Source organism: Mustela nivalis (assembly GCF_964662115.1).
Source record: "Mustela nivalis genome assembly, contig: HAP1_SCAFFOLD_2862, whole genome shotgun sequence".
NCBI lineage: Eukaryota > Metazoa > Chordata > Mammalia > Carnivora > Mustelidae > Mustela > Mustela nivalis.
Genome location: NW_028133803.1, coordinates 17,344 through 40,403, shown reverse-complemented (window position 1 = coordinate 40,403; position 23,060 = coordinate 17,344). Strand labels below are relative to the sequence as shown.

Genomic DNA, 23,060 nt, shown 5'->3' with positions numbered 1-23,060 from the left:
GGATTTTTCTGCTGGGGCATTATCGTCACTGACTAAATAATTCATTTTGTAAACATATTATGTCCATCTCTCTTATTGGACATTAAGGGCAGGGGATATCTGTGTCCCTCACTAAAATATCCCCTATGCTTAGAACAAAGCCTTGGTACCCAGTAGGTACTCGATAAATACTTATTGAATGGCCGCCTCTATTAGCAACTAGAGCATTTGCTAGGAGCTTTTCCTAGATCACATTCTTCTCCCCATCCCCCCAACCCTTCCAAAAAACTCATGGTTTTATAGAATGGTACCCTTGATAACATGGAAAGTATTACTCCAAAGGGTTAGAGCAGCAGGGAATTATCACTGGACTGCTAAAGCCTTGGGGGCAAATTGTGAATCACAGATAATTGCTTATAAAATCCTGACTCTGCTTTACCTTCAAGACTGAGCTGAAAATGACAATGATGTTCTCTCCCTGAATCGCACTTTGGGGCTTTTTTGGGCAACTACGACTGCCAACTGCTATCTGAACATCCATTCCTCCTTCTTCTGAATCCCTGAATTTGTTCAGGATGACAAAGATATCTGCTTGGAAAATGAATTTTCCAGTCTCTCTGGCTAATACTAATAAGTATGGTCATAAGACTACGGCAAATCCGTCCATTATTGAGTCCTCTTATTTCTTCTTGGGATTGGAATATGGGTTTGATGGCTGAGCTGCGGTGGCCATACTGAGCCACAAGACAAACGTGAGGACAGAAGCCAGCACTGAGGGTGGTGGGGCAGAGAAATACAAAAAGGCTGGGTTCAGATAAAATGGTGGGCTTCCATAGGATCTCTCTATCCTTTATTTTTCTTCTTCTTCTTCTTTTTTTTAATGTAGGGCTGAGATCAAGACCTGAGTGCAGATCAAGAGTCAGACACTTAACCGACTGAACCACCCTCTATTCTTTCTTTTGACCTTCTTATTTGTGGCCCATTTCTATAACCTCTGATATCTCAACTATGCATCGCTAAAGTAAGGGAAGCCTTGCTGAGGGTAGATTTGGTTTTGAGACTGTGACTGAATCCTGTATCTAGGTTTAAGGGGTGGAGGCAGTGATGGGCTGGGTAAAAATTTCTCTTCTTATTCAAGGGGCAAGGAGTTCTCCTTTTAGGAAAGAGGCAAGGACATCGAGACTCTGAGCAGATTCACCAGGTGCCACAACAAGTGTGCAGTAGGGGTAGGACTTGGACCCAGGTGTTCTGACCCCAATCCTCCACTCTTTGTCAGCTTTGTGACCCCTCTTTCTTGAGGTCACTCACCTGATAAGCCCCTTACCAAAGATGGGTTAAATTCTACACTGCACGTCCCTGGTGTTACACCAGAACACCGAGGGCATAGCCACAACCCGAAGGTTTTAAAGAATAATTTCACTTGCTAAAAATACTCTTCTACTTACTTTGAAAAATTGTAGTTCACATAATCAACCTTCAAAAATTCCAGAGATTCAGAGCCTTCTAGGTCTGGGATCTTTTTTTCCTTAACCATTTGCTCAATCATCTCCATCCCAGCTAGAACGCCTATGAAGGAAAGAAAGCATTTACTGGTAATGACGAAGATGACAGGCTTACTACCTACCTATGCTCTCTCCCCCTACCTGTGCTGCTCCCCCTACCTGTGCTCTCTCCCTCTCTGTCAGATGAATAAATAAAATCTCAAGAAAAAAATAAAGCCTGTCCTTCCCCACCCCCCCAACGCCGCATCTCTACAGATGGTCCCATCTGGCCCTCACATCATGACGGGGGGGGGGCACCATTATGGTCATTCTCCCTGTTTTCCAGAGGAGAAACCCACTGGGCCAACCCTATATATTGAGGAAAGGGGCAGAATTGAGACCCATACCCGTGGGAACTGATTAGATCTGTTCTTTTAATTGCTTTGATCTTGAGAGTGAAATAAACACTTCTCACAACTTCAATAACGTTACAAGATTTCTATTTCTGATCCATATTTCTGCGCATATAAGTATATCAGTACAGTAACAAGATGCACACACACACACACACACGCATGTAGACATGTGGATACTGACATACATTCCCGGCGTGTATTTCTCAGTATAGAGCCAGCTCATACGGCAATTGTGCAACATGGGTCAACCTTAGATTCGCTGTTCTAGATGAGGTACTGGCAGCAAGGAGTTGCCCCAAACGGTCTTTCCTTCCTCCTCCCCTCCCTTCCTTCCCTCCGTCCTTCCTGCGTGTCTTTTTTGGTGCAGCAGGTGAGGTGTTTCCTGGTCACACTTAGGAGTTTCTGAGTTAGACGAGCAGTACTTGGGCTGACTGCTTTAGTTAAGAAGGGATTGGAGTGAATCTATCTGCCTGTACTCAGCTAATCTTGGGCCAAGATTTATAGGATAGAATTAGGCCCACACACTTTGATTTCCCAGTTCCTTTCCCATACACAATCTGCCCTCACCCCAGCTCTGCTCAACGTTTTTCCCTCCCCAAGTTTATAAACATCTCTGAAGGAGTTTTACTTAGTCTTTCAGTGTCCCGGGCTCCTTTTTGCATGTAATGAAAATATGGAGCCTCTCTCAAGAAAAATTCCCAATCATCATCTATAGTAAACTTGGCGCACAATTTTAGGGGATTCTTAGTTCCTTTTGGAATTAAGCCCTTTCTGAAGTTCTAAGGTGTTACTTTCACTCTCCCATCTCCTCCCCTCTAGCCTATGATGTATCCTTCTTTACAGCAGAGATGTTCATGGTATATGCATGAGGGGGTACAGGGGATAGGGGGCGGGGAGAGAATGAGTATCTGCGGTCAAGTTTGGACAGACCTACCATCAAGGTGATTGTTTTTTGGACAGCACTTCCTTCCCAGCTGTCTTAGCAGTCTCCACATCATTCTACAGGAGAGCTTGCCTCAGTCATGACACAGTCCAATATGAGCTTGGAACTCATATAAACTCCACCTCGGAGGCTGTAGCCTGGCTTCTGGAAGCCCTTGACTTACCATAGTCCAGAGCCTGCTGAGTAACCCTGGCCTTGATTCCAGGGTAAACGGTCTGGGCAGATGAGATGTAGAGATTCCACAGGAAGAAACATCCCCAGAGGAGTTGGACTGCCTTTGTATGCATCTGCAATTAACCAACATTTATGGTTCCTTTACTATTTTTGACTTTTCGTTGGTCAATTCCATACAGTTTTCTATGATTTCTTGTTTCATTGCTCATTGCCAGAACTCGCTCTTTCCACCCATCAGTCCATATATCCATCCATCCATCCATCCATCCATCCAACCATCCATCCATCCAACCATCAATCCATCCATCTATCCACCCATCCAGTAATCATTTATTGAACACATCAGAACATGTGCTAGGTGCTGAGGATGCAGAGATGACCTCTGTGTGTCCTTGGCTTCTGTTTCTCACAGATTAGTGGGTGAGTCAGACACACACACACATGATTATGACTCAGGACAATAAAATACAATGCAATGCAACCCAAGAGATTTACTGTAAATGTAACACTGCTGATACGTCTTGGGAAGCATAGAGGATGGGGATGTGGGATTTTAGACCGCTTCACAACACGAGTTGGTAGTTTAGAAAGGTGGCTTTAGGGATGTGAAACAATCAGTCATCTGCTTAGAGACCCTTAATGACTCCCCTTTGCCCACAGGACAGGGTTTAAGCTCGCAGCCCAGTGGTAAGGCCTTGCCCCACTCTACACTTACACCTCCTCAAAGACTTCCTTCTTTAACACACATGCCAGGCTCACCCCAGAATCTAGTACAATGCCCGGCATGCCGTAGATACACATATACAAAATCTTAAATAAACATCTCCAAGGAGAGGGACCACATCTCTTTTTTTTTTTTTTTTTGCTGTTATATTGCTGGTGCTTGGCATATATTAAATATTCAGTGTATACTTATTAAATGAATGGACTCAATGAATTAATGACAGTCTATTTTCTTTCCCTTTCTTCCTTCTTACTTTCCTTCCTTCCATCCCTCCTTCCTTCCTTCCTTCAAGTAGGTTCTACACCCAGCATGGAGCCAATATGTGGCTTGAACTTATGACCCTGAGGTTGAGACCTGAGCCGAGATCAAGAGTTGGATACTCAAATGACTGAGCCACTCCTGTGCCCCTCAGCCCATTTTCTTGATGAATGAAGCACAAGTTACCCATAGCAATGGTGACATGGGTTTCTTTTAATGACAGGCGAGTGAGTAATATGTTCACGGGCCTTGTTTCTAGTTCTGGCAGTTTGCAATCTGGGTGAGCTACCATTGCTGTGTTCATACGTGTCAAAGACCCACAGGTGACAGATTCCCACTGAGTTCACATACAAACATGAAACAAATCAGGGAACTATTTGTGGGGGTGATGAAGGAAGAGGAAGTTGTGGGAGCCGTGCAAAGGGAGGGGTCAGGCCAGGTGGGCAGGGAAGGATTCAAAGAAGGGCTGGGATTCAGGAACAGTCTGGATGAAGGAACGATCATTTCAAGAGGTGTCTCTGGGGTGCTTGGCCAAAAAAAGAAAGAGGTTTGATAAAGGGGGTTGTGTGGGCTTTATGGATAAGGCCGTAGAGATAGGAATGGAATGTGTAGACAAAGGGGTGTTCCAGAGAATTTACTTGAGCGGAACAGAGCAGTCTGACCAGGGAGAGGAGTATCCGTGCAGGGCTGTGGCTAGCCTATCTTGGCCTTCTGTATGGAATGGGAAAAAGTTCCCTTTGGAGATATACCAGCCTTCTGGCACAAAGTGGGGCAAGCAGAAAATGTTTTTTAAAAATCCCATACCATGTGCCTGGCTAGCTCAGCTGGTAGAGTATGAGACTCTTAAAAACCCCATATCAGTGTGCCCAGCTTGGTAGGGAAAGCAAGGGCTGCCCTACTCACCCCTTGGGCTAGCATTTTTTTTAATATTTAGATTTTATTCATTTATTTATTTTTGAGAGAGAGGGAGGGAGAGAGAAAGAGTGAGGCTCTTGACACAGGATTTGATCCTATGACCCTGAGATCATGGCCTGAGCCAAAACCAAGAGTAGGACACTTAACCCCCATGGGCTGTTTTGCATTTTGGCTAGTATACACATTGCCCAATTTATACAGGGGACTTATGTATAGATTAGTGAATGTTCATCTGGGTATTTTGCTGGAGGGTCATGAGGCTGAGACTTGGGGTCCGGACTTGTCTGTCTGGTGGTGTATCCGTCCACCTTCAGGTATGAGAAGGGGCTGGGTCAGTCAATTTGCTTACATTCCTCGTCTGGTCTCCCAGGAGCCCTCTGTCCAGACCAACTGGACTCTTAGTCCTTAAACACTCACCTCGCTTCCTGCCTAAAGCCTGCACTTATGCTGTTCATCTTCACCTGAGCCCACAGAAACCCTGCACCTCCTTAAGGTTCATTTTAAATACAGCCTTCTCTAAGTTAATCACATTTCCTTCAGAATCCTTGGTCAAAACAGATACTTATTCATGTGTTTATATTTATTTTCTCATGTGCTCTCTGTCTCCTCTGTGAGAATGTAAGTGCCATGACGGCAGAGACCTCCTTTAATTTGGAGGCCCTAGAGCCTGGCTTGGTGTCTCAAACATAGAGTGACTGATAATTATTGGTAGAATGACTCAATGAATCATAAATTAAGGAAGAACCCTTACCTCGCTCTGCATTATTATTATTTTTTAAAAGATTTTATTATTTATTTGGCAGAGAGAGAGATCACAAGTAGGCAGAGAGGCAGGCGGCGGGGAGGGCAGGAGAAGTCTTGGGAGGACTGGTCAGTGTGGCTGGGGTACTGGAAATGGGGTGGGAGACTCAGAGTATTGACTATTTACTATTAGAAATGGGGGCATTTTGGGGCACCTGGGTGGCTCAGTGGGTTAAAGCCTCTGCTTTCAGCTCAGGTCATGATCCCAGGGTCCTGGAATCGAGCCCCACATTGGGCTCTCTGCTCAGCAGGGAGCCTGCTTCCTCCTCTCTCTCTGCCTGCTTCTCTGCCTACTTGTGATCTCTGTCTGTCAAATAAATAAATCTTAAAAAAAAAAAAGAGAGAAAGAAAGGGGGGCATTTTAATATCTTAAGACTGCTGCGGTCTTAGCATTCAGTATGCTGTTTCAGCCCTATAGTGTTGGTCTGGGTATACTGGACAATGTGCAGAAAGACCTGGGCAGTGCTGGGGGCAGGGCTATGGAGTGGTGGCTTGGGGATGGTCGGGTGCAGAGAACATCAAGGGAAGCAGGGAGCAATGACAATAAGAGCCAAGGGGGCGGGGCTGGGGTAGGAGACCCGTCTCTGGTTGGGCAGCAGGTGATCTGAGGGAGGAAATGTGAGGAGTGGGTAGCAAGCAAGGGGCAGGGTGATACTAACATCTTACACTCGGAATAGATGTCGAAGCTAGGGCCAGTTGCCACCATCTGTTCTAGGCCCTCCTTGGTCCTTGTTATTCTGGGTTTGGGGGGTGTGTGGTCAAGGGGTCCTGGAGAAGGGGATAGGCAGAGATGGATGAGACTATGGGAGTCAGGGCAACACTCCAGGGGCTGAGATTAGTGGCTATTCACCAGCTGATATGAAAGTATGTCCACATTTTAACAAATGGTGAAGCCATACGGATGTGCATTCACACTGACATTGCTGTGGGCAAAGAATTGTAAATGATGCGTCAGGCCAAGGCAGGCATGAGAGAGGTTTTCTTTTTTTTTAAAGAGGAAAATATTTTCATAGCAGTGAAATGTGGTGGGAAAAAAATTAGACCAAAAAGTTTGTACACATTAGACTGTATATCACAATTAAGGTGGACGTGATCTCTCTGCCGGCATGTAACTAGGATCTCAGTAAGTATTTGCTAACTGACCAACTGACTGGGTTACAAGATTCTGGTTAACTAAGAAAGGTTCTAGAAGAGTGTTCAAATGGGGGAGAAAACCAAACCATCATAAAAATAACTCCATTTCTACAGTGAAAAAGCATAAAAACCAGAACAGAGCTATTACTTGTTAATGGAGTAACAAGTAAAATAATGAATTTGTATACACACACACACACACACACACACATACACTCTTACCATTTACACAACCCACAATCATCCTTGGAGACAGATGTTACTATAATTCTACCTCCCTCTCAGGCATGTGAACACAGAGACTTGGAGAGTCTGAATGACCTGTCCGAGACCACACAGTAAGTCAGGCACCTGGGAACCACACCTTGCTCTTCTGGTTCCCAATTCTAGTGTTTATGAAGTTAATTGCTTGATAAGTGCTAGATTTTTCATTTTCTTCTGGGAACATTAGGAGATGCTTGATGCCATCTTCTATGTGGAAAAAAAAATCAGGAAGCATCTGGAGATTTTCAAGTGCCGAAGTGCAAATCCTTTTGTATTTTCTTGGGCACAAATGGAAGTTTAATGTCCTTCCAGCAGCAAAAATCTATTTTCCCGTCTTCAGTGAAGGGAGTATCTGAAATGGTCTACACTGATGGAGATCCAGGAACTCAAAATTGCACATAGAAAAAGATATTTTTCCTCTAGAAATTTTATGAGTGAATGAAATTACGGGGCTATAAAAGGATTGCATGTAACTTTTGGCTGAATTGTTTGTTAGGATGATAATTTATAGGCAGAGGAGGGAAGGAACTTTGTCAAGCAAGGAGATGAGTCCTAAAAGGTTAAGTAATTTGGCTGACAAATAAGGCCAGGATGAGTTGCCTATGAAAAGGAGGGATCCGGGGCACCTGGGTGGCTCAGTGGGTTAAAGCCTCTGCTTTCAGCTCAGGTCATGATCCCAGGGTCTTGGGATCAAGCCCCACATCGGGCTCTCTGCTTGGCAGGGAGCCTGCTTCCTCCTCTCTCTCTGTCTGCCTCTCTGCCTGCTTGTGGTCTCTATCTGTCAAATAAATAAATAAAATCTTAAAAAAAAAAAAAGAAAAGAAAAGGAGGGATCCAAGATGACTTAAAAACCCTGCCCACAAGTTACCTATTTTGTTGTGTCTAAGGAATTGTTTCTTCCACGATTCAAAGCCTCAGAAGTCACTACCTTTCCATACCAATAAATGGACAGAATAACCCTCTAAATTAGATGGCGCTGCCATAACCATGTTTTTTTCTAGTTATGTCTTTGAGGCAAGGGCAACAAAAGCAAAAATAAATTATTGGGACTTCATCAAAATAAAAAGCTTCTGCACCATGAAGGAAACAATCAACAAAACTAAAAGGCAGCCTATGGAATGGCAGAAGATACTTGCCAATGACATATGCAGTAAACGGTTAGCATCCTAAATACGTAAAGACCTTATACAACTCAACACCCCAAAACCTTACAATAATCCAATTTAAAAATAGGCAGGAGACATGAACAGACATTTCTCCCAAGGAGACATTCAGACACCCCACAAAACACATGAAAAGATGTTCAACATAACTTATCATCAGGGAAATGCAAATCAAAATTACAGTGAGATATTACCTCACACCTGTCATAATGGCTAAAATCAATGATACAAGAAACAATAAGTGTTGGCAAGGGATGTGGAGGCAAAGGAATCCTTATGCACTTTTGGGAAAGCAACCCGGTACAGACACTATGGAAAATGGAATGGAGGTTCCTTAAAGAGTTTAAAATAGAGTTACCATATGATTCAGTAATTGCACTACTGGGTGTTTAGCCTCAAAATACAAGAACACTGATTCGAAGAGAAACATGCAGCCCTATGTTTCTAGCAGCATTGTTTACAATAGCCAAACCATAGAAACAGAGTATCCATTGACAGATGAATGGATAAAGAAGGTGTGACACACACACACACACACACACACACACACACACAATGGAATTTCATTCAGCCACAAAAAAGCATGAGATCTTGCTGTTTGTAACAAGATGGATGGAGCTGGATAGTATTATGCTAAGTGAAATAAATCAGTCAGAGAAAGACAAATACCGTATGATTTCATTCATATGTGGAATTTAAGAAACAAAACAACTGAGCTAGGGAAAAAGAGAGAGAGGCAAACCAAGAAACAGAAACAGACTCTTAACCATGGAGAACAAACTGATGGTCACCAGAGGAGGTCGCGGCGGCGGGGGTGGTGGTGGTGGTGCATGAAACAGGTGATGGGGAGTAAGGACAGCACTGTCCTGAGGAGCACTGGGTGTTAGAGGAAAGTGCTGAATCACTATATTGTACACCGGAAACTAATATTACACTGTAGGTTAACTAGCTAGAATTAAAATAAAAACTTAATATATAAAAACATGAATGTATCAGGTGGCCCTTGCCTGAACCATTCTGATGACCAGAAATAAGAAAACTCTAGTACAACTTGGGAAATTCTCGAGACAGATCGACTTGCCATTGGTATTTGCAATGGTGAATACCAGACAGACTTTGGGAAAATCAGTTAACACAGGTGGTCAGTGAATGAAATGCAGCCTTTAAAACAGAGGCAAAGGTTGAAAAATTAAGTCCAGTTGGTTTAAAGAAGCCTGAACTGCTAGAATATTCCAACCTAATTGTGAAGACAAAATGTGTAGAAGGAGTCTAAATCAACAGGTATAGAATATGGGTAGAACTGGGGCAGTTTCATGGGATTCAGCTCACACACCTGATTTTTTACCAAGATCTCAAATGACAAGGGCATTAAAAAAATTTATACTGGGGCGCCTGGGTGGCTCAGTGGGTTAAGCCGCTGCCTTCGGCTCAGGTCATGATCTCAGGGTCCTGGGATCGAGTCCCACATCGGGCTCTCTGCTCAGCAGGGAGCCTGCTTCCTTCTCTCTCTCTCTCTCTCTGCCTGCCTCTCAGTGTACTTGTGATTTCTCTCTGTCAAATAAATAAATAAAATCTTTAAAAAAAAAATTTATACTGAGTCTTCCCCAAACTCCATACTTAACACAAACAGGTTAAACAATTCCTGCGAGTGGGAGGGCCCTTTGCTCTGGCAGGATGTAGGTCACTTGATGTGGTTTAAGACCTGGCCCCAAACACAGAGATCAGAGCAGCCCCTTCTTCCTTGATCCACACTGGTTCGACTTAGAGACAAGTTAGAATTTTCTGCCACTAGAATTTTCTTCCCCCTTGAAATGAAGGTAAACATAAGTCCAGAAGATTGAGGGACTGTCTTAACGTTGCCGAATGAAGCAAATGTCAATCATGTGTCCATACCAACTATCTACTCTTTCTCAGACCTTCTCAGAACCTTCTAGGTGGGCATGAGTGACACAAAAGACAAACACAAAACAGAAAACCCTGGGCAGACAACAAAGACGCAGGCTACACGACAGCTCACTGAACCGGGGCGTGACCAGCGGAAGGGTAATCCCTAACTGGGAGATTTTCCGCTGGCAGAGACCAAAAGTTTCATGATTCTTACCTCAAGTAGTGGAGGTGTTCAAAGCTGGGAGCACCTTCGACTCCTTCTGCCTCTGAAGCTATGTGTTCTCCACTTGAGCCTTGAACTCAGCTGCTGAAAAGACAAGATAATTAAGTCTGAATCATCTAGTGGTGGATTTTTTTTAAATGCCTCTTTCAAAATGTGATACATGATTGCTACACTTCAGTTGCCCAATAGCATGAATGAACACTACAGCCTCTACCTAGATGAGCAGACAGTGCCACCCATGCAGTGATTACTCCCTGTAACACACACACACACACACACACACACACACACACAATTATGACGACGCTACCAGAATGATTAACTCAAGATTTCCAATGTACTTAAAATGGTGTCAAATTGGACTGAGTTGGAAGATGAAGAATTTTCTTCCTTTCTGGGATAATAGGCCAGTTTCTCCTGGTCAGGGTGCCTGCAGTAAATGGCCCCACTACTGCCCAGAATACCTTTTGGGACTTTTGGTGGATCGGATTCAGTCTGAAAGCATGAGGCTTGATAACCGGGCTGACCTAGTTACCACCTTTATCTTTCAGGGTAGGAGCAGCGCGCAGATGGTATCTCTAAGTGCCTGTTCCTTTTCAGGCTGTTGGTGACTTCCGCTCTCAGCATTTCTTTGAGGTTCGGTTGGGTAGGCGCCTCAGCTCCGACACGACTTCACACCGGTAGGTTCTAAACCCTGTCTGCCCTCTCGTCCCCCCACAATTTAGTCTTCGCATTTTACATGGCCAGGGATCTGATGGCATGAAGTAGCTAAGGTCTGATTTACAGTTTTCCGGGTCAGATAGGGCGACCCACTGTCCTGATTTTCTCAGGAAGCAGGATTTTCAGTACTTAAACCAGAACAGTCCTGCGAACAGGAGACTGGTAACACTAAGAACAACAGGCACACTATTCAGTATTGTCTGCACTCCTGAGAGCTCTTCGAGTCTCTGACCCTGGGCGCCTCCCATTATATTTACCTATTTAACTTGTGCTTCCTTAGGGGCAAAATGGGAATAAAAAATAGTATCTACCTTGGGACGCCTGGGTGGCTCAGTCGGTTAAGCCACTGCCTTCGGCTCAGGTCATGATCCCGGGGTCCTGGGATCGAGTCCCGCATCGGGTTCCTTGCTCAGTGGGGAGTCCGCTTCTCTCTTTGCCTCTGCCTGCCACTTTGCCTGCTTGTACTCTTTCTCTCTCTGACAAATAAATAAATAAAATCTTTAAATAAAATAGTATCTACCTTGATAGGATCTGGTGGAAAAAAAGAAGTTGGCCGTCAGCCGGTTGGGGATGCTGTTGTGTACAAATAATAGACACTGCTCACAGTTCTGGAGGCTGCAAGTCCAAGATTAAGGAGCCTGCATGATCACATCTTCCTGGTTCACAGCCAGCGCCTTCTGGCTGTGTCCTCACACAGTGGCAGGAGCCAGGGATCTCTCTGGAGCCTCTTTTCTTTAGCATCTGTCCCATTCATGAGGATTCCACCTTCGTGACTTGAGCACCTTGTAAAGGCCCGCCCGCAGATACCATCACCTTTGGGATTAGGATTTCAACATGTGAATTTTGGAGGGATGCAAACATTCAGACCATAGCTCTTAAAACTGAAAAATGCTGTGAAATTTTATTCATTGGTATGTGGCCTTATCAATGGTGACACAAGCCTGAAGACACTTTCCTCATTGAATCATTTAGTGTCAGTCATTACAGATTCCCCTCATTCAGTCCACAAATATTGGGCAAGGACCTCTTCAGTAAAAAGAGACAGATTCCCTGTCCATGTGGGGTTGATTAGATGAGGCTGGAAACAAACAAGCAAACAGCAAAATGAATAAAAAGGTAGAGATCGCGTCATACGCTATGAAGGAAACAAGGGGCAGTGCTGGTGTGTGGTCTTGTAATGGACAGGGTGCTGTCACTGGGGGAGGCATGCTCCCTTTGTGGGATGGCCCAGGGAGGCTTCTCTGAGGCGGTATACTGGAGCGGAGACCCGAGCTCTGAAGGGAATAAGGGTACAGACCCCCGTATTGTATGAAGGAGAGACATACAGGCATTCGGCATCTGAACAGCAGGGTCTGGTGGGGAGCTGGAGTTCTGGGGAAACCTTGGCTGGAAATGTGAATTTCTAAATCATCATGTGGTCCAAAGATGCAATGGAATATTACTCAGCCATCAGAAAGGATGAACACCCAACTTTTGTATCACCGTGGACGGGGGCTGGAGGAGATTATGCTGAGGGAAATAAGTCAAGCAGAGAAAGTCAATTATCATACGGTTTCACTTACTTAAGGAATGAGTAAATACTTATTTAGTATTTATATATTTATTTAGTATTTATATACTTATTCAGTATCTGTATACTTATATAAGTATAGTACTTATATAAGTAAATAAGTAAAGACTTAAGGAGCACAAGGAATAACATAGAGGACATTAGGAGAAGGAAAGGAGAAGCGAAGGGAAGGGAATCGGAGTGGGAGGTGAACCATGAGAGACTGTGGATTCTGGGAATCTGGGAAACAAACTGGGGGATTTGGAGGGGAGGAGGGTGGGGGGTGGGTGAGCCCGGTGGTGGGTGTTAAGGACGGTACATATTGCATGGAGCACTGGGTGTGGTGCGTAAACAATGAATCTTGGAACACTGCAGCAAAAATTAATGATGTACTGTATGGTGACTAACGTAACACAATAAAAAGATTCTATTAAAAAGAAAAATAAATAAATCACCATGCTGGCAGCGAAAAGAAAGCCCAGAAGTTGGCAGGTGCGCATGGGGCGGTGTCTCATGGTGGAAGGGCTACTGAGGGCTGCGCGGTGATTTTAGGTGCTTGACGGAGAAACACTCGATTGTCATTGTTTTAGTGTTTTTAGTGTACGAGGGAAAAGAATACACAACGAGACATGGAAGCAGAGGAATGACATCACAGATCACGTGGACAAAATTGACAAAGTACCCCAAATATTTCTGTCCTTTCCTCAGAATCTTCCCTGGGTGGCAGTACCAGTTTCGCACCCTGCCCCCCCATCTCTCCTGCCCAGAGCAGCGACTTGGCCCTAACTTCCTCCCCTGCTGGCCCACCCTCCCCCACCGCCGTCAGTAGGATCCCCATCCTCTCAGCCCCCTTGGCCTCTCCCATCCATTAACCAGATGCATAGGATCTGCTAGACTTCTAGAGAAGCTGAACGTTAAAACAGCAGTATTTTTCCTGAAGCAGTTACTAATTTTCCCTTTTGTCCTGGAAAACCTGAAAGTCTTGGTGGAAAGTCTTGGTGGAAACCTGAATCACTGTTGTCTATTCTGGGGCGTCTGGCATGGGATTTGAGGGGAGTTCTCAGGAAAGGTGGCCTGGAGAAAGTGAACTCGACTCTGTCCTGCGGTGCTGGACCTGTCCTGCCCGCCCCACCTGGGACGCTGGGCAGTTTGCTCCGTTTGTGGGAATGAAGCTGAATGAGCTAACACATAGTTTTTCATACAGTATTAATAAGATACACCATTATGTTTCTCTTTTTTTATCTTAAACATTCAGAGTTTCCGTGGTATTTATTTTTTACATTTACCCTCTATTTGGAAATTAATAAGTTTTCTCTTAACATAGCTTCCCCCTCAAGCAAATGTACATACAGCTTTTAAAAAATTATCATTATTTTTTTAGAGAGGGAGAGAGAGAAGTGAGAGAGAGGGGCAGAGGGAGGGGGGGAGAGAATCTTAAGCAGCCTCTGTGCTGAGCGTGGAACCTGATGCGGGGCTCAATCTCATCTCAGCATTCCCACGACCTGAGCCGAAATCAAGAGTCAGACACAACCAACTGAGCCACCCAGGCGCCCCTAACCAATGTACATACAATTTAAGAAGTGGACTGGTTTATGGGGAAAAGTAAATAACGGTGCAGCTCTGGTAGGACATGGAATAATTCTAGGGAAAAAAAGGCCCAAATAGTTTGAGTTTAGGAGACGAAGGTGGAAGAGGAGAGGGCAGCTAGTCTGTTTTTATTTCATTTAGGAAGGGCCTGAGATTTCAGCTCCTTAGCATCCTTTTTGCTTAACAAGTGGCTTTAAGACAAATTTGCAGAATCCTTCATCACATCACAAGCCAGTAGCACTATGTCCAGGGTCACTATTTATTTTAGTTTTTCAGATTTAACTGAGAGAATGTGCTGGGAATTCCTGCTTATCCAGCCTACCCACAGTGGCAATTTAGAAGGCAAGATTAATTATTTTACTTACTAATGTCTGACAGCATGTTAGTCTCTACAGATCAAGGGACACCTTTAATTAAAACTCCAAAGAAACATCATAATTAACTAGGTAGAATAATTGCTCACTAAAGAAAAATTTGAAGATCCAGTGTTAAGGAACTGAGCACCCTCCTTCTTGGTTTCTAGAATGTCTGAGCTCTTCCCATATAGAACAAAAGCTATCTGGGGCGCCTGGGTGGCTCAGTGGGTTAAGCCACTGCCTTCGGCTCAGGTCATGATCTCAGGGTCCTGGGATCGAGTCCCGCATCAGGCTCTCTGCTCCACAGGGAGCCTGCTTCCTCCTCTCTCTCTGCCTGCCTCTCTGCCTACTTGTGATCTCTCTCTGTCAAATAAAAAAATAAAATCTTTAAAAAAAAAAAAAAAAAAAGAACAAAAGCTATCTGAATACCAGAGATTTTTTTGCACTTGGAAGACAAATTACATTATTCTTTGCAGGGGAATAAGAGGGGACACGGATCATCTGTACATTGGTGGGGGGGGAACAACGATATTTTGTGTTGGTGAAAACTGGTTAAAAGGACACCCCGAAGAGGGAATAAGAGGTAGGGAAAAAGAAGAGTTAACATTTTTGTTATATTCTGGGCACCAGCCATATATTATCTTATTAATTCCCCACCAAGACAGTATGAGGTACTAATATTATCTCAATTTTATAGGTAAGAAAACGAAGGGGGTTTGGTATATGCCGAAGCTTAGGTGTCACAGCTAAAGTTGTAGAGCCAGGACTCAGGACCCAGATGTCCCAGTTCCCAGAGTCTGTGCCCTTAACCTCTATGCCATCCTGCCTCTTCAGGAAGGTCGCTAATGGGCAACGCACAGCCCAGGGGATGCGGAAGTTGAGGAGAGAGAAGGATGCTATTGACAGGCACAGATAGATGTGTTTTTTTGAAGCTGCAAGCTTAGTCCACCAGAGGAAGCTGTCTGGAATTTGTGTGGCTCTTGAGAGAGATCAGTGGTTCGCTCTGGACGGGCTGAGGAGACATCTGGCAGAACTGCCCCGTCCCCTGGCAGCATCTCCCCGTCTCTCCCCAGTTTTGTCCCAGGCCACCCTCTCCTGATGCCTGTGGTGACGGACCCAGACCGTGGCTCTCCCACTAGTCACTCTCTGCAACGGTTTACAGCATGGATTTGCTCCTGGTTTTGAAAAATAAACAAACCCACTTACTTACCTCACTTATTATCAGTTGTCTAAAAGGGAGTTACATTTTCTTATTTGCAGTTCAAACCAAATTTAAATTCATGTTAAATCTGAAATGAACATACATATGTCTTTTATGAGACATGAGAGATACTGTGGAACCAAGCAAACAAGATAATGTGATACATTTCTGAAATGTCTGAGAACCACCAGGGTGAGCCCAGTTCAGACAAGAATTTCTCTACCTCGACGCTCTGACACTTTGGGCAGCGTAATTCTTTGATGTGGGGGCTGTCCTATGCCTTGTAGGACACTTAGCACCTCTTGCCTCTACTGTGATGTTAGCAGCACCACTTTCTCCTACTCTCGTTGTGACAAAAATGTCTCCAGACTAGGACTAATGTCCTTGGACAGGCCTTGGTTGAGAAGCAAGAAAATAAAATATATTCTACCTTGCTGTAGAAGCTGGCACGCCTCTGGAGGGTCAGATTCTACTATCCTAATAATATTTTTCTTACTTATTCAATACATATTTGAATACACTCTCTTGGTGACAGATTCAAAGAACACTGAAGTTTACATATTGAGCCGTGAAAATCCCTGATGCTCCTTCCATCCCTTATCCCTGTCTTCTGCATGCCTGCTTCTAGTTTGCTTTCCATGAATATTTTTCTTTCTTTCAATAGATTTCAGACATCTTCATTTGGACCCTGGATAGGGTTTTAATCATTTCAACAACTTCTGAAGATTCTTTTCCTAATTTGCACGGCTTGAATTTCCTTTCACAACACTTTTTTAAGGTCCATTTCAATTTCTTACCAATCATAGCAGATACCTCAAAGTACTTTATAAGTGTTAAGAAAACCAAAACAACCACAGCGAGACCACATGGTATAGACCAGTGGTTCCCAAAGTGTGGTTTCATAGTGGCATTACCTGGAAATCATTAGAAATGCAAATTCTCAAGCCCTTCTCAAGACCTGCTAAATTAGAAAACTGTGTACATTAAAGCTCGAGATTCAGGAAAATGGATTGGATTTAAGTAAATACTCAAATGAAGGCCAACCTGGCTTTCTTTGGTAGAGACAGAATGAAAATCTTAATTCCAAACAGATATATGAAAAACTTAGAGATAACAATGGATATCTTTATACCACTTTAAATTTTGCTTAATTAGTCCTAACAAGGAGGCGGGACTGAATGTTGTGAAGATGGATTAAGACCTGTCTTTTCCCCTTGAAAAACTCATAGCCTAAGACTGGAGAAAGCCTGATGTGCAAATAATTGTACTATGATATGATGGATACCATTGAAAAGCATGTTCCAAGTGCTCTTGGAACAAAAGGAGGGAGCAACATACTTTCCTTGAAAGAAGGAAAAGGAAAGTATTCCAGGCAGAAGGATCAGCATGTGCAAAAGCACAAGAGCACACAAACTTACTTGGTGGGAGAGGATGTAAAGCAGGGGGAGAGGCATTCTGGAGGAGGGGCAGTCTGCGTAGTCTATAGGGGTCATTGGGAAAATTGAAGAAAGTGATTTCCAGCTGGACTAGTAAGGGTTTTTATCATGCACAGAAATCTGATTTATATTCAGAAAACTATAGGAAACTCAACAATAAGGAAAAAAAGAGGTAAAAAGCAGGCAAGAGATTTGAAGACATCTCACGGAAGAAGATCTATAGATGGCAAATAAACATACAGAAAGATGCTCAACATCATTATTAAGAATTGCAAATTAAAGCAATGAGATACATCTATTAGAAGGACTAGAATAAAAAACAACCTGATTGATACACCTATATCTATATCTATCTATCTATCTATCTATCTATCTATCAGTGGTGAGGATGTAGAGAAACAGAAACTCTCGTTCATTGCTAAAGAGAACGCAAAACGGTACAGCCATATTGGAAAACAGTTCGGCAGATTCCTACAAAATTAATCCTGGTCTTGCCATACAATCCAGCAATGGTGTTTCTGGGTGCTTATCCAATTAATTTGAAAAATTAGGTCCATGTAAAAACCTGCTCCAACTCAAATGTTTATAGTAGTTCTATTCCTAATTGCCCCTTAAATGGAAGCATCCAAGATGTCCTTTAATAGGTAAATGGATAAACTGTAGTACTTGCATACAATGGGATGTTACTCAGCATTACAAAGAAATGAACCAGGAGCCGCAAGAAGGCATGGATTAATCTCAACTGCATATTGCTAAGAAGTTAGTCATGAAGCCAGAAAATGTTACACAATGATTCCAGACATATGACATTCTGGAAGAGGCAAAACTAAAGAGATGGTAAAGAGATTGGTAATTGCCTGAGACTCGGGGCAGGTAGTGGTGGAGAAGGTTGAAGGGCAGGGGACTTTTTAGGTAGTGAAATGAGACATTATGCTTTTGTCAAAACTGATAGAACTTTATAGGTCAGAATAAATCTTAACGTACGTAGTTTTAAAAAAATCACATAGGAGATTGAGGGGATCCAAGACAGAATGCAGAATGTGAGAAAAGAATCTAAATGCTTTACAAGTGTATGAAACAACCTTGGTGAAAGGGATTGGAGAACAAGGTGCTGACCTGTGTCGCTCTGCGAGCGAATGGAAGCTGTGCTATGGAGGCCAGCAGGAGCTATTGTTGAAGCACTGTACTCCAGCTGACAATATTGTTTTTGACAAGGGTATGGGTTAAGAATCCTGAAACCACGACACATAGCTGCTGGAAATGAATGACTAAGTAAATGGATGGTGGATGGGGGGAGCTAGATTTGTCACATTTAGATTGGGAAGTTACAGATAAGCAAGGGAGGAGAACAGAATGATGATGTGGTAATGGATTAGAGCTGGAAACATCAGAATGAACTCATGCTCAGCTTAATATAGAAACAGAAGGTTATGTATGGAAATAGTGTGTACATACATGTATCTCCCTGCTCTGTCAGCTTCGAATGCTTAGAATTAATAACACCTCAATAGCAATGAGCACCTCTAGCACCCAGATCGTGGTTTCTAATACCACTCTCCTGTAAAAAGCACTAGGGTACCTAGGAAAAATGGTTGATTCTAGGGTTGGGGCAGGATATATACAAAATGATCCTAGAGCATCTTACAGTGCCAGAAAATAAGAAAGTGCTAAAGAACGGAACGAATGAACAAAAATCCACAATAATGTAAAATGGATACAGTAGCCAGTGGAAAGATTTCCCAGTGGTCAAAGCTGGAACAATGTGAGCAACAAAATAAATGAAGAAGTAATGGATTATAAGCAGAAGTATAAAATAAATATAAGTCCACGCTGATATAAGGGATTGAATAGACAAATCTCCTGTACAGAAGATATTCAAATAATTTATATAGATACTCCACCCTTAAAATCTAAAACTCTAAGTGGGCGCTGCACATAGTGACTTTCTTCCAAAGGCTACAACATGAAAAGGAGAAATAAGGAGTACTCTTACTGTGGAGAAACCAAGTGATTAGGATTAACAACAGCAGTGAGAAGTCATACTGACAGTTTATACTGTTGATGGGCTGAGCATGGCACCTTGACTTCAGTGATCTTCTTCCCAGAAGCATGTTACCTTGGTCTAATCATGAGAAAGCATCAGACAAATCCCAGTTGAGGGACGTTCTACAAAATCCTTGACCAGTAATCATTAAAACTGTCAAGGTCATTAAAAAAGGGAAAGTCTAAGAAACTGTCGTAGCCCAGAAGAGCCTAGGGAGACATGATGACTAAATGTAATGTGGTGTCCTGGATGGGATAAAGTATGGACTTGGGTTAATACAAATATGTCAACATTAATTCATTCATTTTGATAAATGTTCTACACTCACCTAAGATGTTACTTGATAGGATTACTTGGGTGTGTGGTATATTCTTTAAATCATTCCATAAATCTAAAACCATTTTAAAATAAAATATTAAAAAAAAAAGTCTACAGGGAGGGTATGTATTCCCATAGAAGAGTGATATCGTCCCTTTTCATATTCTATAGAATGGTCCATTAAAAAAATAAATTTAACTTTCAGAATTCTTTGAGAGTTGCAGTAACTGTTACTTGCAGACATTAAAGTGACATCCTTCAAGAAATTAAAAAAAAAATTTCAAGGAGAGAAATAGTTGAGAGAAGAGGTATATAACGTTTTCATGTATCTTTGAAGTTTAGGAGGATTATCCTCCAGAGTACCTTAAATCTTGGTGGTGCCTTGTGGATGTTCTGGTTCTCTTCCAGGACCCTTCTAAACCCCTGTATTTGGATGACTTCTTCCATGCCGATGGTTATATCTAATGGGGCAAAGGATTGAGACAAAAATCCCAGTTAGATAGGTTTTCTAATCTATTAGAAATCTATTGGTTTAACAAATTATCACAAATTTAGTGGTTTAGAACAAAAAACCAAGAAAGGTATTATCTTACTTGATCTTTACAACACAGCTGTCTGATACATTGTTACTCTTTTCATTTTTTTAAAAAGTATTTTTTTTAAAGATTTTATTCATTTCTTAGATATCACAAGTAGGCAGAGAGGCAGGCAGTGGGGTTTGGGAAGCAGACTCCCCTCTGAGCAGAGAGCCCAATGTGGGGCTTGATCCCAGGACCCTGGAATCATGACCCAAGCCAAAGGCAGAGGCTTTAACCCACTGAGCCACCCAGGCACGCCACTCTGCATTTTTATAGGTAGTCACTTATCCAGGTGTACATCGTACAGAGAGTTAGACTGTGGTAGGTGGTCTCTAAAGATGGCCATCCTTATTAGCCTTGCACTGATATACCAAGAGTGGTATCTCAGAGAGAAATAAATGTATCTTGTCTTGGTCACTATTATTTCATATTTCTTAAGGCAGCTGAAGCTACATTCTAACTAATAAGACCTCCAAATAGAGCCATTTTCCAATTTCTGTTATTTCTACTTCTGTGACGTCATCTCTGCCCACCCATCATTTCCACTCTTACTGCCATTCTACTAATTCCTTTCTTCTCTCAGTTACCAAAAAGAGCCGCCAAACTAAGCTGGTCCCTAATCCAGTGCTTTTCAAGGCAATTTCACCCTCTAGGGAGTATGTGGCAAAGTTTGAGGACATTCTTGCTTTTTACAACTGGGGGAGAGGTTTCTCGTAGCATTTGGTAGATTTAGATGCTGCTAAATATCCTGCAAGGCCTACAATAGTCCTCCACAACCAAGACTCAAGAAGCACCACCTGTCAACAGTGCCAAGGCTGAGGAACCCTGATCTAACATATCCGCTACACTCAACAGGTGATAGATTCAAAGTTCAGATCTGACCTATGTCCCTTGTGGTGTACACCTGTCAGACTCGTGGCTTCCTATCATCTTTTGAATGACCTTTCCACATCTGGGGACATTAGCCTTCCCAAGGAAGAAGTTCAGACCCCACAATCTCAGTCTCCTTTGCTGCTAGGACTCAGGCATGGAACTTCCGTCTCCTTCAATCAGATGCCTTCCTATGAGCCTTTGATTTAGAAGTGAGCAAGGTGAAGAAAAAGGCTCTTTCAGAAGCTCGGCATCTTGTTGATGGGGGAGACTGCAAAGCAGTGCAGCCTTTGAAGGTGGTAGTCATTCCGCAGTGGCTCCTGTCAGGGTGACAGCAGTTTCCTCCAGGGCAGGGTAGGGCGGCAGCAGCAACCCCAGTCAGGCCGGATAGTGTCCTCATCAGGCCAGTTCTTCAGCGTGGTTCTGAGTTTCATTCCTTGAATTAGCCTGGAACCACTTCTTTAGTCCTTCCCAGAATTCCCTGAGCTATCCAGTATCCTTTTTAACATATTCCAATTCTTCTTAGTCAGCCAGAGTTAGTCTCTATTGCTCAGCACTAAGAAACCTGATAAAGAATTCCCTGCTTGGGAATAGAGTTGGTTAATAGAGTTCTCTGCTAGCAGGGAGCCTGTTCCCTCCCACCCCCCCGACCCCCGCCTGCCTCTCTGCCTACTTGTGATCACTGTCAAATAAATTAAAAAAGAAAAAAAAAAAAAAGAATTCCCTGCTTAAAACTCTCCCTTGCCTTCCCATGCATTCGAGAATATAGTCTCGAATCCTTTGCCCAGCTCAAGTCTCTTCTTTATCTCAGATGAACCCACTCTGTCCTTCCCTCTGGCCATACTGAGCCACTCTGGTCCTGCCACCCTTCCTCAATCCCAGATTGCTTGCCACTAAAGAATCCTACTGGCACAACCACCCTTCTCTGTGTACACCAGTCCCCAGGATTGCTCTTACCTCTGTCATAAACATACAAACAAAAAAACTCACTATGCTCTACTACAAGAGTTGATTCACTCAACTGTGAATTCACTCATTCTTTGCGTCCCCAGCACCTGGAATAATATCTAGCACAAAGCAGGTGTTTAATACGTGTTTATTTACCCAAGGAAGATCAGGAAGTGGACCAGTACTGCCACCTACTGGGAGGAAACTCCATTGGGCTTTTTCATAAGGATTTGGACAGTGGCTCTCAAACAAGGATATTTGACGATTCGCTCTCTCTCATCTAAGTGATAATCGTTATCATCATTGTCAGACTCTCCATGGTAGCTGGCCTCCCGGGTGGCTCCCAGCGCTCCCTGTCTATTGGAATTCCTACCTCTGTGTTGATCCTTCCACACTGAAGGGTTGTCTGCAGTGACAGTAGTGATGGTATGTGACTTCTGAGGCTTGATCACAAAAGACACTGTGGCTTCTGCTTTGCTCTCTTGGGGACCACGTGTTGTGAGAGAAGCCAGATGCCAAGTTATGGGGACACTCAACTCACCCTGTAGGGAGGTCCGTGCTGTGAGAAACAGGCCTCCCGCCAACACTCAGGTGAGTGAGCTATCCAGCAAGCAGGCTGTCCGGCCTGCTGCAGCCCTGGCCTACATCTTGACTGGAATCTCAGGAGAGACCAAGACAGAACCACCCAGCAACGCCATGTCCCAATCCCTGACGCCCGGAACCTGGGGGACACTTCACCTTTGTTGCTTCAAGCTGCCAAATTTGGGGGTGACTGCTATGTAACGATTACTACTATACCCAGCGACACAGATCAAGGACTACAAGCTGTTTCATACTTTGCTGTAACAAGAGGAAACTAGGGGAGCCTGGGTTCAACTAAGGCTTCCAGAGCAGATGCCTACGGCTGGCGCTGAGCGCCGCGGAGGAAATGAATAAAGAACCAGGCACTGGGGCTTGCGGAATGGCGAGTCCCGTATTCTGCAGCCCCTCTCTCGGCGTTAACTTTCTCCGAGCACGCCTGGAAGGACTCCGCACAGCCGCCGCAGAAGAACCCCCAAAGCCGCCAGAGCCGCGACACCCCGCAGCCCGCG

General features: G+C 43.6%; 1 long non-coding RNA gene across 1 annotated transcript; it reads right to left on the bottom strand.

Moving 5' to 3' along the window:
- Positions 1-1,424: 1,424 nt before the first annotated feature.
- Positions 1,425-22,991, bottom strand: LOC309858604. The gene is made up of 9 exons (XR_014308269.1): positions 22,343-22,991; positions 22,126-22,249; positions 19,937-20,034; positions 15,781-15,863; positions 13,638-13,812; positions 11,603-12,591; positions 10,354-10,446; positions 2,983-3,106; positions 1,425-1,545 (listed from the first exon to the last, which is right to left on the bottom strand). It is a non-coding gene; the product is annotated as an uncharacterized lncRNA (long non-coding RNA).
- Positions 22,992-23,060: the final 69 nt, after the last annotated feature.